Source organism: Lipotes vexillifer, unplaced genomic scaffold, assembly GCF_000442215.2.
Source record: "Lipotes vexillifer unplaced genomic scaffold, Lipotes_vexillifer_v1.1 scaffold36, whole genome shotgun sequence".
Classification (NCBI taxonomy): domain Eukaryota; kingdom Metazoa; phylum Chordata; class Mammalia; order Artiodactyla; family Lipotidae; genus Lipotes; species Lipotes vexillifer.
The window spans coordinates 2,563,858-2,578,901 of NW_006792448.1; the positions used below are offsets into that span (position 1 = coordinate 2,563,858).

General features: G+C 43.5%; 1 protein-coding gene across 1 annotated transcript in view; it reads right to left on the reverse strand.

The window, feature by feature from the left end:
- Positions 1 to 15,044, reverse strand: part of CTIF (cap binding complex dependent translation initiation factor) — a 238,040-nt gene that overhangs the window by 38,950 nt on the left and 184,046 nt on the right.

The following is a 15,044-nucleotide window of genomic DNA, read 5'->3' on the forward strand; positions in this document are numbered from 1 at the left end:
CTAGGATTCTGACCTGAGAACCTGGGGGAATTTCAGGTGGAGCAATGACCACAGGTGAGGCACCAGGAAGGTAACATGGAAGTTTGGGAACCAGGGAGGTCTTAGCCAACCTGTCCCCATTGTAGGTGGGTAGAGAGGAAAATGGGGGCAGGGCTGGGAAAGGGGGTTGGGGCTAGAGTGTGGATAATTGAAACCAGCCAAGGAATCAGGTTCCATGTGATGGTTGGTAGGGAAGGTTTTGGGGGGAAGTCATTGAAATGCCTTGGTCATACCTGTGCTCTTTTTTTTTTTTTTTTTTTTTTGCGGTAACCGGGCCTCTCACTGTTGTGGCCTCTCCCCCCGTTGCGGAGCACAGGCTCCAGACGCGCAGGCTCAGCGGCCATGGCTCACAGCCCAGCCGCTCCGCGGCATGTGGGATCTTCCCAGACCGGGGCACGAACCCGCGTCCCCTGCATCGGCAGGCGGACTCTCAACCACTGCGCCACCAGGGAAGCCCACCTGTGCTCTTTTGAAGGTTAATATGGCATAGGTGTGGAGACCAGAAAGGAGGCCACTGCAAAGGTCCAGACAGAATGAAATAAAAACCTGAACTCTCTGGCGATTGAAAGATAAGAATCTGGTAGATTAGGTTATGTTCAGAAATTTCTTCCGCCTTTTCCGCTGGTCTTTGGGTTTGACCTTGTGACTTGCTTTGGCCAGTTCTGATCCTGGTCCTTAAGAGGCCTTAAGTATTTACGCTTACTCTCCTGTGCTGCTTCCATCATTGTGAGAAGGGGTGGCCACCGTGGGGTGGCCCAGTGGTCCCGGGAGGAGGATGAATTACTTTTCCTGCTGCCCCAGAGCCTGCAGAGGGTGCTGTACTGCGGGCCTTGAAGTCATGAAACTTTGGGTAGTTCTATCCTCATTAACTTCTGTTTATCCCACTACATCTTTATGTGGTCAGAGCGGGGGCAGGCATTACCATTCCCATTTTAGAATGGGGGAACTGAGGTACAAGAGCTGAAAAGACTTGACCAAGGTCACCAGTACAAGAACTTGAATGAGTACCTAAGCCCTTCCATTGCTCTCTGCTCTGAGCTAAACGTCCTCAGCCCTGGTTGCTCACTGGAGTCACCTGGAGGAACTCTGAAGCTACTGATGCTTGGACTCCACCCAGAGAGGCTTGTGTCATTGGCCAGGGTGAGGCCAAGACACTGGTATATTTTGAAAGCTCCCCAGGTGATTCCAATGTACAACCGTGGTTGAGAACAACTCTAGACCTTTATAAAGTGCCAGCACGGGTGTTAAAATGATGCCTCTGTATCAGTGCCTGAGACGCCCTTTCTCTGTCTCCCATAAAAATACCCATGAGAGCGGACATAAGCCCCACAACAACACCCAGAAGGAAGATTACAGTTCACTGCAGACGCCTCACCATTGACTAAAATGCTGTTGTTGAGAAGTTCTGGGTGTCCAAAGCCGCTTGGCTCCCTACCCGTAAGACAAGGGTGAGATGGGGAGGGAGCTCAAGCTTGAGACCTCCCTCTGTCTGCCACTGGCTCGTAGGTAAAGAGCCTCTAACTGTTAACAAGCCCCCGTGCCTGTGCACTACAGCAGCTCCCATCAGTACTGCTCTTATTCTAGTCATTGCAGATTCAGGGCAGAAGGAGGTGAGGTGGTCCCCTGAGACCTCAGAGGCCCAGCGTTCTCAGGCAAAGCCCTCTGGGAAGGAAAAGTCTCAGGGCAATGCAAACCAGGGACTGGAGTTTTTTAAAAAAATGATTACATGGGATCAAAGAACTACAGCTTGACTCAGTTTCCTCCTGATAATCAGTGGCATTGAGAGAGGATTCTCTTTGGGGCTAGTAGAACTCACTAGAAGACTGAAGGCCTGCTAAATATGGGCTATTGAATTTGGGATGTGCACATGAAGCCACCAGCCTCAGGTCTGAGGGGAGACTCTGCTATTACCTCAGCAGACACTGAGCAACTCTAAGGATGATCTGCACAGCTAACACCAAAACCAAACCCAGCCTTTCTCATTCAGGGGTCAGGGGGGAGCAAAGAACTATGGCATCTGTGGAAAAATCCTGCACCGCAGAATAGGGGAGCATTATCTTGAACATCTAATGGAAACGCGTAACTCTGAAAATGTCAACAACAATAAAGCAAAGATAAATAAAATAAAAAACCCAAGTACAAACATGTGGGATTGTAGGTCTGTTAAGAACAACAACATAGATTCTGTGACATGTGATTAGTTTAAAAAAAACCTTAGGTTGAGATGAAGTGTGAGACTGGAAATGGGGATAGGAGAGAACCAAAGGAAGTCAGAAATCCACAGCAAAATGAAATGTGCATTGGTGGCAATAAAGGATAGAATGGATACTGCAGAAAAAGTGATACATGAGACAGACTTGGAAAATGACTAGCTGAAGACAAAGCCATAGACTAAAAAAGGAAAGAAGAAAAAGGACAGAGAAGACAGAGAGTGGACATGAATTATAGAGGTTTTCAAAAGGACATCAGAATACACAGAACAAAGGGACCCGAGACAGAAATTTAAAGTTGAAAACAAATGAAACAAAAGAACAAAAAAAAGAGCTGTGACTCTTCAGGCAAAAAGCGTTCACAGTGTTCCAGAGCCCCACTATTTACACTTAGCAGGAGAATTTTCTTTTTTTTAATTTCAAGGAAAAGGAAAAATTCTAAAAACAGCTTTGAAGGAAAAAGAACCCCTAGGTTTCTTACAAAGGAACAAAAATATGGTTGGCCTTATACTCCTATAATTGATGTTAAAATTCAGAGACACTGAGGCAACATCTTCATATGTTTGAGGTGAAAAGAACACACCTAGCTATGAGTGAAAGCAAGACAAAGACATTTTACGCAAGCAGATTTTTTTAAAAATCCCACCCACATGCTTATCTTTAAAAGAATTAAATGGTGCAGCTGCTATGGAAAGTAGTATAGCGATTCCTCAAAAAATTAAAATTAAATTATCAATATGATCCAATAGTTCCACTTCTGGGGATATATACAAAAGAACTGAAAGCAGGATCTTGAAGAGATATTTGCACACCCATGTTCAAAGGAGCACCATTCATAATAGCCAAGAGGTGAAATCTACTCAAGTGTCCACTGACAGAGGAATGGATGAACAAAATGTAGTATATGCATGCAATGGAATATTGTTAAATCTTAGAATATTCTGATACATGCTGCAACGTGGGTGAACCCTAAGGACATTATGCTAGGTGAAATAAACGAGTTGCAAAAAGGACATCAGAATACACAGAACAAAAGGACCGAGAGAATCATCATCATACTGTATGATTCCACTTATATAGGTATCCAGAGTAGTCAGATCCATAGAAACAGAAAGTAGAATGATGGTCGCCAGAGGCTGAGGAGACAGGGCAATGAGTAGTTGTTTAATGGATTAGAATTTTGGTTTTATAAGATGAAAAAGTTTTGGAGATTGATTACATAACAATGTGACTATACTTAACATGACTAAACTGTACACTTAGAAAATGGTTGAGATGAGAAATTTATGCTTTTTAAAAACACAATTAAAAATAACTTAAAAATCAAAAACTTTCTTGAATGCATGCTCCAGCCAAAAAATATTTACTGCTCAACTCTGAGAAAATCACAGTATAGAAGGACCAGAAGTGAAAACTTGAAACCGGGTAGATTTATGAGGTTAAATCAAAATAAGTAATTATAATTTTGGTTATAAGATTGAGTCAAAATCCAGAAATAATCCTCGAGAGAGAATATATTTAATAAATAAATGTAATCTGAATAAGAATTTCATAGTAGTAGTAACCTAATAATCCAAGATTAAATTACTTAAGACTGATGAATACTGGTGGGAAAAGGAGAGAAGACTTGTAAGCACACAAAATTTCATAATTTAGACCATAAAGATTCGCAGGTTATTGCTTCTTTCTTAAGTTTGATAAATAGAGAAATAGATATTAAAATGTGCTTTTAAAAATATTAAAACACTAGTAGCCATTAATAGATATAAAATAAAAGTAAAACACAAGTAAAATCAAAGTAGTTTGCAAGATAACATTCATTAAGTAAAATAAAACTCATTTATATAGATAAAAATACAATCCATAATAGATAAAAATATACTGTATAGCACAGACTCAAACTACATAAAACAAAAGCTATTAAAACATAAGAAAAAAGATAGAAAAATAGTATTGGAAAATGAAATCACTAGTATTCTTTTGCTGATTAAATGAACAAAAGGTGTATTACTTAGATGACTTCAATAGTGTAATGAATAAGACAAAATTGAAACAAACCTCATTATAAGCTGGGATTCTACTGCATATGTCAGAATACAGAAACTGTACAGGTTACATACTTGGACTAAGAATTAAGAACAATTTTAAAAATAGCCAATTACTTGTTTAAAAGGCATTCTCCTAAAGAAAGATGGAATGAAGATGTAATCAAATATACAATAATAGATTATTTAGGAAATAAAGCTGTAAAAACTTGTGTGATGTGGTCAAAGTTATAATGAAAGATAAATTTATAGTCTTAACTATTTTGGCTATTTAAAAAGGAAGCAAAGGGACTTCCCTGGTGGAACAGTGGCTAAGAATCTGCCTGCCAATGCTGGGGACAGGGGTTCGAGCCCTGGTCTGGGAAGATCCCACATGCCGTGGAGCAACTAAGCCCGTGCACCACAACTACTGAGCCTGTGCTCTAGAGCCCGCAAGCCACAACTACAGAGCCCACACACCACAACTACTGAAGCCTGTGTGCCTAGAGCCCATGCTCCCCAACAAGAGACGCCACCGCAAGGAGAAGCCCACGCACCGCAATGAACAGTAGCCCCTGCTCGCCGCAACTAGAGAAAGCCCGCACAGCAATGAAGACACAATGCAGCCATAAATAAATAAGTTTATTAAAAAAAATAAAAAAATAAAAAGGAAGCAAATATATCCTCTAAACTGACTACTGAGTGCTTGAAACATGCCTCTAAAAAACTGAGATGTGCTGTCTGTGTAAAATAGACACTAGTTTTTAAAGACATAGTATGGAAAAAAGAATGTAAAATGTCTAATATTTTAGAAATACTGATTATATGTTGAAATTCTGAATATATTGGGTATAGTACAATACAATATTAAATTTAAAAGTACAGATGTGGGTCATGTTATACTTCTATTGAACAGTGTTAATTTGTATATTCAACTCAAAAAACTTAGAAAACCACCAATAACTAAGGAAATATATGAAAGGACAAAATATAGAAATTAATTAATTAGAAAATAAAGAAAGGAAATTATATGTAAAAACAAGAAAGCAGAAATAGAAATAAAATTAGAAATATGATGCTCAACATTGCTAATTACTAGAGAAATGCAAATTAAAACTACAATGAGGTATCACCTCACACCAATCAGAATGGCCATCAGCAAAAAGTCTACAAATAATAAACGCTGGAGAGGGTGTGGAGAAAAAGGCACCCTCCTACACTGTTGGTGGGAGTGTAAACTGGCACATCCACTGTGGAGAACAGTATGGAGGCTCCTTAAAAAACTAAAAATAGAGCTACCATATGATCCAGCAATCCCACTCCTTGGCATATATTTGGAGAAAACTAGATATATGCACCCCAATGTTCACAGAAGCACTATTTACAATAGCCAAGATATGGAAGCAACCTAAATGTCCGTCGACAGATGAATGGATAAAGAAGATGTGGTATATTTATACAATGGAATATTACTCAGCCATAAGAAAATGAAATAATGCCATTTGCAGCAACATGGATGGACCTAGAGATTATCATACGAAGTGAAGTAAGCCAGACAGAGAAAGACAAATATCATATGATATTGCTTATATGTGGAATCTAAAAAAAAAAAAAATTGATACAAATGAACTTATATACAAAACAGAAATAGACCCACAGACATAAGAAACTTATGGTTAGCAAATAGGAAAGGAGGGGTGGGAAAAATTAGGAGTTTGGGATTAACATAAACACACTCCTATATACAAAATAGATAACCAACAAGGACCTACTGTGTAACACAGGGAACTATACTCAGCATTTTATAATAACCCATAAGGGACAAGAATCTGAAAAAAAATGTATATGTATAACTGAATCACTTTGTTGTACACCCGAAACTAACACAACATTGTAAATCAGTTATACTCCAATAAAAAAACTGCAATGACTAAAAAAAAAAAAAAAAAAGAAAAAAATATGAACAATATATGTAAACAGATATGGAGTAGATTAAAAAGCACAATAAAAACGATTTACCACTCTATGATGATGATTTTGGAAAAAATGATGAAATAGGTGCTTTTTTAGAAAATAAGTATCACCGAATTTCACGGAAAAAATAAATTAAAAGCCAGAAAAGACAGAAAATCATAAAATCAAAAGTTCTGAATTACATATTATAAGGAGGTCTCTAAACTTATGACTCTTGTAGGTAAGTTGATTCACATTTTCAAAAAATTAAATATCTGCTCTGCTATGTAAACTGGTCCAGAACACAGAAAAAATAAGCTTTTCCTGTTCCTTATTACCAAAATCTCATAATGATAGTAAATTACAAATAAGGAAGTCTATGGGCTAATCTTTCTAATGTGAGTAGACATAAAAGTCCTAAATGAAATACTAACAAATAGATACATTATAACCAAGTAGATTTTATCCCAGAAAGGCAAGGATGATATAGTATCAGTACCTCTATAAACATAATATCAATAGGCCTGATTAAAAAACAGCAGCGACATCCATGACCCTTGCCCTTGGAAGGAAAGAGGTAAAATGATTTGATAAGATTATATATGAGAAAAACCCAAGAGAACTCTCTAATAAAGATTAGAATTAACAAGAGAGTTTAGTAACTAATTAATAGTATTTAGATGTAAACTTAATATACAAAAATCAACAGCTTTTTTATGACAGAATTAACCAGTGAGACGTTTTAATGCACAAAAGCTCATTTAATAAGCAATAAAAGTTCTTAAATGACATTATGAAGAAATGTGCGATTTCTATGAAGAAAATTGCAAAACTGAACAGAGAAATTTAAGAGAAAGCCTTAAACAAGTGAAGAAACACATAATATTCCTTAATGGGTAGACAGCACTGAAAAGATGGTAATTTTCCTTGAAATAATTCACAAGTTTAACACCAATTTGTACGTCATATTCCAACGGGAATGTTTTGGAGGGAAAGGGGAAATGGAGACTTGAAAAAAATATCCTAAAAGTAATTTGAAAGAATAATAGGGAAATAGCTAAAAACAAAATAGAACAAAATTGGAGTTATATTACTTTCACCTATCCTAAAGCTTTAATAATTAAAAGGGTGTGGAACTGACATAAGAATGAATAGCTAGATCAGATAGCCTAGAAACAAATTTGGCATCCATAAGGGTTTATCACATGGCCCCTAGAGAACCACAAATCAGTAGCAAAGGAAGCATTATTCACTCAAGCAATGATGCAGAAACAGCTGTCTACGTCGGGGTGGGTGTGGGGTGGAGTGGATAATTTAGAGTCTCCTTTCACACTGGCCCCTAAAATGAATTCCAGATGAAATAAAGAGGCAAATGTTAAAGAAAGAAAAAAAAGAAGGACAAACCATAAGAACTTGAAGAAAATTAAAGTATTTATCGAATTTCTGGATGGAGAAGGGCCTTCTAAATTAAAACAAGAGGAATGCATCAAAAATCAAAATATTATAAACATACTTAGAAGGCAATGGATACACCAGGAAAAATATCTGCAATAAATGTGACAAAAGGTAATGGTCTTAATATTTAAGTAGCTTGTTCAAATTGATATTAAAAGTACTAAATCTCTCATGGACAAAACGAGAAAGGGCATTAAAAGATAATTCATATGTGAAAACATAAATTGTTGACAAATATATAAAAAGAAATTAAATCTCAGTAGCTATCAAATGAATGAAAATATCATTTTTTCCCACCTTCTATGTTAGCAAAGCTTAAAAACCAGTAACTGGGCTTCCCTGGTGGCACAGTGGTTGAGAGTCCGCCTGCCGATGCAGGGGTCATGGGTTCGTGCCCCGGTCTGGGAAGATCCCACATGCCGTGGAGCGGCTGGGCCCGTGGGCCATGGCCACTGAGCCTGTGCGTCCAGAGCCTGTGCTCTGCAACGGGAGAGGCCACAACAGTGAGAGGCCTGCGTACAGCAAAAAAAAAAAGAAAAAAAAAACAACAAAAAAACCCACTGTCACTGCTGGTAAAGATGAAGTAAGATAGGCACTCTCATAATATGGGCCATGTAAACTGGTATCACTTTCCTGAAAGAAATCGTAAAAGAAGCCTTTGGGGACTTCCCTGGTGGCGCAGTGGTTAACAATCCACCTGCCAATGCAGGGGACACGGGTTGGAGCCCTGGTCCGGGAAGATCCCACACGCTGCAGAGCAACTAAGCCCGTGTGCCACAACTACTGAGCCTGTGCTCTAGAGCCCGCAAGCCACAACTACTGGGTCCATGTGCCACAACTACTGAAGCCCGTGCGCCTAGAGCCTGTGCTCCGCAACAGGAGAAGCCACCGCAATGAGAAGCCCACTCACTGCAACAAAGAGTAGCCCCCGCTCGCCACAACTAGAGAAAGCCCGTGCGCAGCAACGAAGACCCAATGCAGCCAAAAAAAAAAAAAGCCTTTCAAGTGTTCTTATTGTTTGATCCAGTAATTGCACTTCTGGATAATTATCATAAGGAAATAATTTAAAATAACAGGAAAAGTAAGCTTAATACATACAAAAATTCAACAACTTAAGCATCCAACAATAGGGGAATGATTAAGTAAATGATGATTCATGGACCCATTAAAATTACGTTTATGAGAAGTTTATAACAGCTTGGGAAAATGGCTGTGTAATGCTAAGTGAGAAAAACAAAAGCAGGGACTTCCCTGATGGCGCAGTGGTTAAGAATCTGCCTGCCAATACAGGGGACATGGGTTTGTGCCCTGGTCCGGGAAGATCCCACATGCCACGGAGCAACTAAGCCTGTGCTCCACAACTACTGAGCCTGTGCTCTAGAGCCTACGAGCCACAACTACCGAGCCTGCGTGGCACAACTACTGAAGCCCGTGCACCTAGAGCCCATGCTCCGCAACAAGAGAAGCCACCACAGTGAGAAGCCCGCGTACCACAACGAAGAGTAGCCCCCGCTCACTGCAACTAGAGAAAGCCCGAGCGCAGCAACGAAGACCCAATGCAGCCAAAAAAAATAAATATTTTAAAAAAAGAGAGAAGAAAAAGCAAACTTGCAAATATTATATAATCTCGCCCATGAATAAAAACAATTTTTTTTTATATAAGGAAAAAGATGAGAAATATCCAAAGTGTTAACAGTAGTTGTTTCTCAATAGTGGAATTATGGATGACCTTTATTTCTTACATTTTATTATTTTCTGAATTTCCCCACTTTTCCGAGAACGTTTAGTTTTATAGTCAGAAAAACAGTCACTTAAAAAGAAACTGGCAGATCGTGACCCTTTTCCTTGATTTTTTTGATTAGGACATCGAAACTCTTGGGAGTGACCTGCCAGCTAGTGGTGATTCTCACTACAAGGGCGGGGAAGTGGGCTGTGAACTTGCCCAGCCCAGAGGCCACCAAAAGCCAGCCTATGTGTCTCTTCTGGGCGCATACGTTGTAGGTTGCCAACTTCTCCCCTGGAACAAGGAGCTCTTTTTTGCCAACTGAAACCAGCCATCCCCTGGGTCTCCAGCTCTGCCTTCAACCTCAGCCTTTTGCATCCAGAACCAGCAAGGGGCCTCAGATTGGTGGCAGCCATTTCAAAGACTGGTATTTGGCTCGAGGTTCTCATCTGACTGGCAGGCTCCCTCCCAGCAACCCCTAGTGCCTTTCCCCAAACTTTAAGGCTACCATTTAAGCCTCGTTTCCTGCCTAAAACTATTTATTGACGTACTGCTATTTCCTGCACCGGCCACATCAATAAGCCCTGAAAGCCATTCAGTGTCTCAGGTTTCTCAAGGCATTCTGGGAAATTCTTCCCTGCTCTGTATAACCACATGAACTCTGGCATGATAGAGTCCTGTGGTCAAGCCAAAAACAGCTGCATACAGGCAAAGGGGGAACCCCCCCACCGGGCGGCCAGCGGCTGCAGCAGGGAGATGGTGCCCTGAGAGACGGGAGGCGTTAGGGCACAAGGATCTTAGTGTATTCTGAAGCTTCCTGAAGTAGATGGCAGCCTTACCAATCCCTGCAAACTCACCATCATTTCCTTCTCCTAAAACAAATGACCAAGGGAAATTTGCCCATCCACATTCTACATCCCTGGTCACTCTGGTTTGTTTCTGTGCAGAGAGGTAGCTGCTGCTGCGATGTCCCCAGTGCGGAGGAGAAAGTGCCCTTTTATTTACTGCTGGCAGGAAGTTTCTTTTTCCTTGAGAAGTCACGAGGAAACGTGAGAGGGGTGGGTCCTGGGAGCTGGTGACAGCCCACCAGCAAAGAGTTGATCCCAGTCCTTCCCCCAGGCCATTGGTTGGAGGGCTTAAAAAGAGTATTTGCCAGAATTCTTTATACTGGCAAGAGGAAAGTTGTTTTCAAATAGAAGGTACTCTGTTTTTTATTCGGCGCAAACTTTCCCTTCGTTCAGGTTTTTGCTCCCATGTTGGCTCCTCAGGGGGGCCTCCCCTAACTGCCTCTCTAAGATAGCAGCCCCCAGGGCTCATCGTCTGGCCCTGCTCTATTTTCCTCCTAGCCCTTATCATCTGTATCAGGTCCTGTATTTGTTGATGATCTGACCCTTCAGTAGAAAGAAAGTTTCACTAGGTCTGGAGTCTTGTTGTCTTATCCATTGCCACGTCCCCTAGAATGGTACCTGGCTCATAGCAGGCATTTGGTGAACATGTGGGTAGAGATTCCATGCTAAGTGATCAGACAGCTCTTCTTTCAGAGGCCAACCTGTTCAGAGGGAACAGGCTGCCACCGTTCTTTTCTTTCCTTTTTTTTTTTTTTTTTCCTGAGTTCTTTTTTTTTTAAATACATATTTATTGGAGTATAATTGCTTTACAATGTTGTATTAGTTTCTGCCATACAACAAAGTGAATCAGCTATATGCACACACATATCCCCATATCCCCTCCCTCTTGAGCCTCCCTCCCACCCTCCCTATCCCACCCCTCTAGGTGGTCACAAAGCACCGAGCTGATCTCCCCGTGCTATGCAGCAGCCTCCCACCAGCCATCCATTTTACATTTGGTAGTGCATGTATATCAATGCTACTCTCACTACGTCCCTGCCTCCCCTTCCCCCATGTCCTCAAGTCTGTCCTTAACTTCTGCATCTTTACTCCTGCCCTGCCACTAGGTTCCTCAGTACCACTTTTCTAGATTCCATATATATGTATTAGCATATGGTATTTGTTTTCCTCTTTCTGACTTACTTCACTCTGTATGACAGACTCTAGGTCCATCCACCTCACTACAAATAACTCAATTTCATTTCTTTTTACGGCTGAGTAATATTCCATTGTATATATGTGCCACATCTTCCTTATCCATTCGTCTGTCAATGGACACTTAGGGTGTTTCCATGTCCTGGCTATTGTAAATAGTGCTGCAATGAACATTGTAGTACATGTAACTTTTTGAATTATGGTTTTCTCCAAGTATATGCCCAGTAGTGGGATTGCTGGGTTGTATGGTAGTTCTATTTTTAGTTTTTTAAGGAATCTTCCTACTGTTCTCCATAGTGGCTGTATCAATTTACATTCCCACCAACAGTGCAAAGATGCTCAACATCACTAATCACTAGAGAAATGCAAATCAAAACCACAATGAGGTATCACCTCACACCAGTCAGAATGGCCATCATCAAACAATCTAGAAACAATAAATGCTGGAGAGGGCGTGGAGAAAAGGAACCCTCCTACCATTCTTTTCTTAATTTAAGACTTGAGAGGACAGAGCCAATATGTTTGCCAGGATCCACCTTTTCTTTCATTTGTGGCTGTTATTTCACTCCCCAGATGTATTCTTCCCAACTGCTCTGTGTCAGTCCTGGTCCAGTCCGTCTCGTAGCATTTGTTTCACTTTTGTGGGTAACATTTTTGTCACAGGGTGAGGTTTCTTTGCTTATTTGGGACTGTTTTCCCCCCCTTTCAAGGTTGCGTCAAGTAAGCCCATGCCATTCTGTAGAGTCGCCCTTTGTGACGGGGTCATCTGTGGTTTTCACCTGGCTACTCCCCCACCTTGGGCCTCCCCTTCAGTCACCTGGCCCCTTAGTGCTGCTTGCTGCAGCCATCGAAGCCCACCTGCACGCTCCCCCTCCTCACTTCCCCCTCTCTCCTCTGTCCTCCTCAGTCCGGGGCCTGCTTGCCCGCCCTCAGTGGGTAGAAATAGGCCCTGGGTAGTTCCTGGGAAGTTCCTGTCCTGTTCAGTCATTATCATCTGGGGGGACCCCAGGGCAGGAGCTTCCACCTCACAGAAGGTGATATGGTCCTTTCTTGGCACCTGGTCACAGGGGCAGAGGCAGTGGCCTTCCCAGGCTGATGGCTGATCTGGAGGGGAAACTGCAGACACTATGGCAGGTCAATCTCCCCTGGCCTGAGAGAGAACCTTGAATGTGCCATTTCCTGTCCTTTCCTGGGATCTTTGGGCTCCATGAGACACCTCTGTACCCTTATGAAAGAAGGATTCAGGGATGTGAAGCTACCTCAAGTTAGTTTCTGTGACTTAGGACCGAAAAGAACTGATCGGAATGACAGTTGGCCCCTCCTCTGTGAGGCAAGGGTGGCTCCCAGCCAGGGGATGAAATGGGGCCGAGTCGGAAAGGAGGGTGGGCTGAGGCTGGTGGGCATCCTTCCAGCAGAGCCTGGCATCAGGAGAGGAGGAGAGAGGAGACTGGGCTTAGCTGGCCGGCACCTGTGTCTCGGACGGTCCTCCCTGGGTGGCAGCCCACACCCTGCCTTTCACACACGCACTTGGGGCAGTATGATGGAAGGATCGCCCGTCTTGGCATCACTCTGACTGGGTCAGACAGACCTCCTTGGCTTCAAAGAGTGACGTGTGCAATGGATCTGGCACACACAGTAGGTGTTTAACAAGTGGCAGAGAGACCTCCTGGTTATTGTGTCCTGAGTCATTCTGTCTACCAAAGCTGGCCCCAGACCTGGCCACCCTCTCCTTCTGGAAGGCTGTGTGTGCAGCCCCAGCCAGGGGGTGTATGGCCAGGCTGCACTCACAGCTGGCCATCACGGCCACATCTGTGTGGCCACAGTTGCCAGTCTTGGCTCAGTCCTGCTGGGCCCTGAGTCCTGGCCCTGGGGATTCAGCTGTACCTCTACTCTGGAACAGTGGGACTCTGACCTGCAGGTCACTTTGGCTTGGGCAATAGTTTGCAGCAGGCCTGCATCTTGTCTGCAGAAAGAAGGCACCCCAGAGGCCGGTGTGAGGATGAGACTACAGCTTCCGCCCTGGGGCTGGTGGCTTACTTTGGGTTCTGATGTCCACTGGGCCCTGCCTTTGGGCATGTCCTTACCCTTCGCACTCCAGGCTGGACCTTTCCCTGAGTAGCCTTGACCTCCACAGGCCACGGCCCAGACACCCAACCATAGGATGCCAAAGCCCTTATCACTCCACTGCTTCCCTCTGTTCTGCCCCCAGACACGGTTAGATGGCATTCTTGGCTGGACAGAAACCCTCTCCAACTACTTAAAGCACACCGGGCCTGAACTGGTTTATGTGGCAGGGGTGGAAGGGCGTGGTCCCCAAGAACGTAGCTGGTCCACAGGGGCTCAAACAATGACAGAGCTGGTCCTCCCTGCTCTTGCTTCTGCCTGTCTTAGCTTCGTGCACGTTGACCACTTTGTCTCCTGCCTGGGTCTCCCTCTGCAATGGCAAAGCTGGCCACCAGTAGCTCCCAGTCTCTATCACGACCCCTCTTTCCTGTGTCGAACCCGCAAATCTCAGGGAAGGATTCTGATTGGCCCTGCTCGTCAGATGACCATCCCTCAGACCAATCACTGTGGATGTGGAGATGGGGTTCCCTGATTTGCCAGACCCAAGTCACGTGGCCAACTCTGTGGCTGGGCAAGGTGGGGCCCTGTGACAGATCCCCAGACCACAGACGGAGACAACAGCTGCCTACTGCAAACATAGACCCTGGCCTGGAACCGTGAGCATGGCCATCACCAGTGCCTGAAACTCTCCTGAGCATCACGTCAAATTCCCCATGTGCTAGTTGTGACTGCTGCCCTTTGAGTCCCACCCAAAAGAATAAAGAGAGAGTAACATTATTGGGATAATCTTGAATCTGTTCTAGTAAACATACATGAACGTCATGCCCCAAATGCTGGCCCTTTATTATTATTATTTTTTTTGTTTTTTTGCAGTATGCGGGCCTCTCACCGCTGTGGCCTCCGGACGCGCAGGCCCAGCGGCCATGGCTCACGGGCCCAGCCGCCCCACGGCACGTGGGATCCTCCCGGACCGGGGCACGAACCCGTGTCCCCTGCATCGGCAGGTGGACTCCCAACCACTGCGCCACCAGGGAAGCCCCCCTTTATTATTAATAATAAACAAAGCACTGGAGACTTCCTCTGTGACTGACGGACACCGAGGCTGAGAATGCGTTCTCCCTGGCATTTGGCTCCAGGTGAAGGGAATACACTGTGGCTGGGAACTGCCATCAGCCACTTCCAGTTTAATCTAGAATATTCTGGAGACATTTTTCAAGCTTCCCAGGGTGTGAGCAAAATCTGAGTTGGCAAAATCAGGTCAGGAAGGCTCAGCTCTGCTGATCCGTAGGAGGCGTGGGGTAGTGGCGCTGGGGTGCAGTGAAAAGAAGCTGAGAAGCTGGGCTGATTCAGTGGGAATTCTGTCTCGCACTTATGCAGGCACGAAGCCTTATTCTCAGGCAAGGGGGAGCCAGCACCTGCTGTGACTGTGGCCTTGAAATGCCCTCGAAAGAGGCTGGAAGGAAAACTCTGAGCAGGAAGAGAAGGCTGGACTGCCTGACAGGACTACAGGTGGATGAGCAGGAATGGCTGCAAG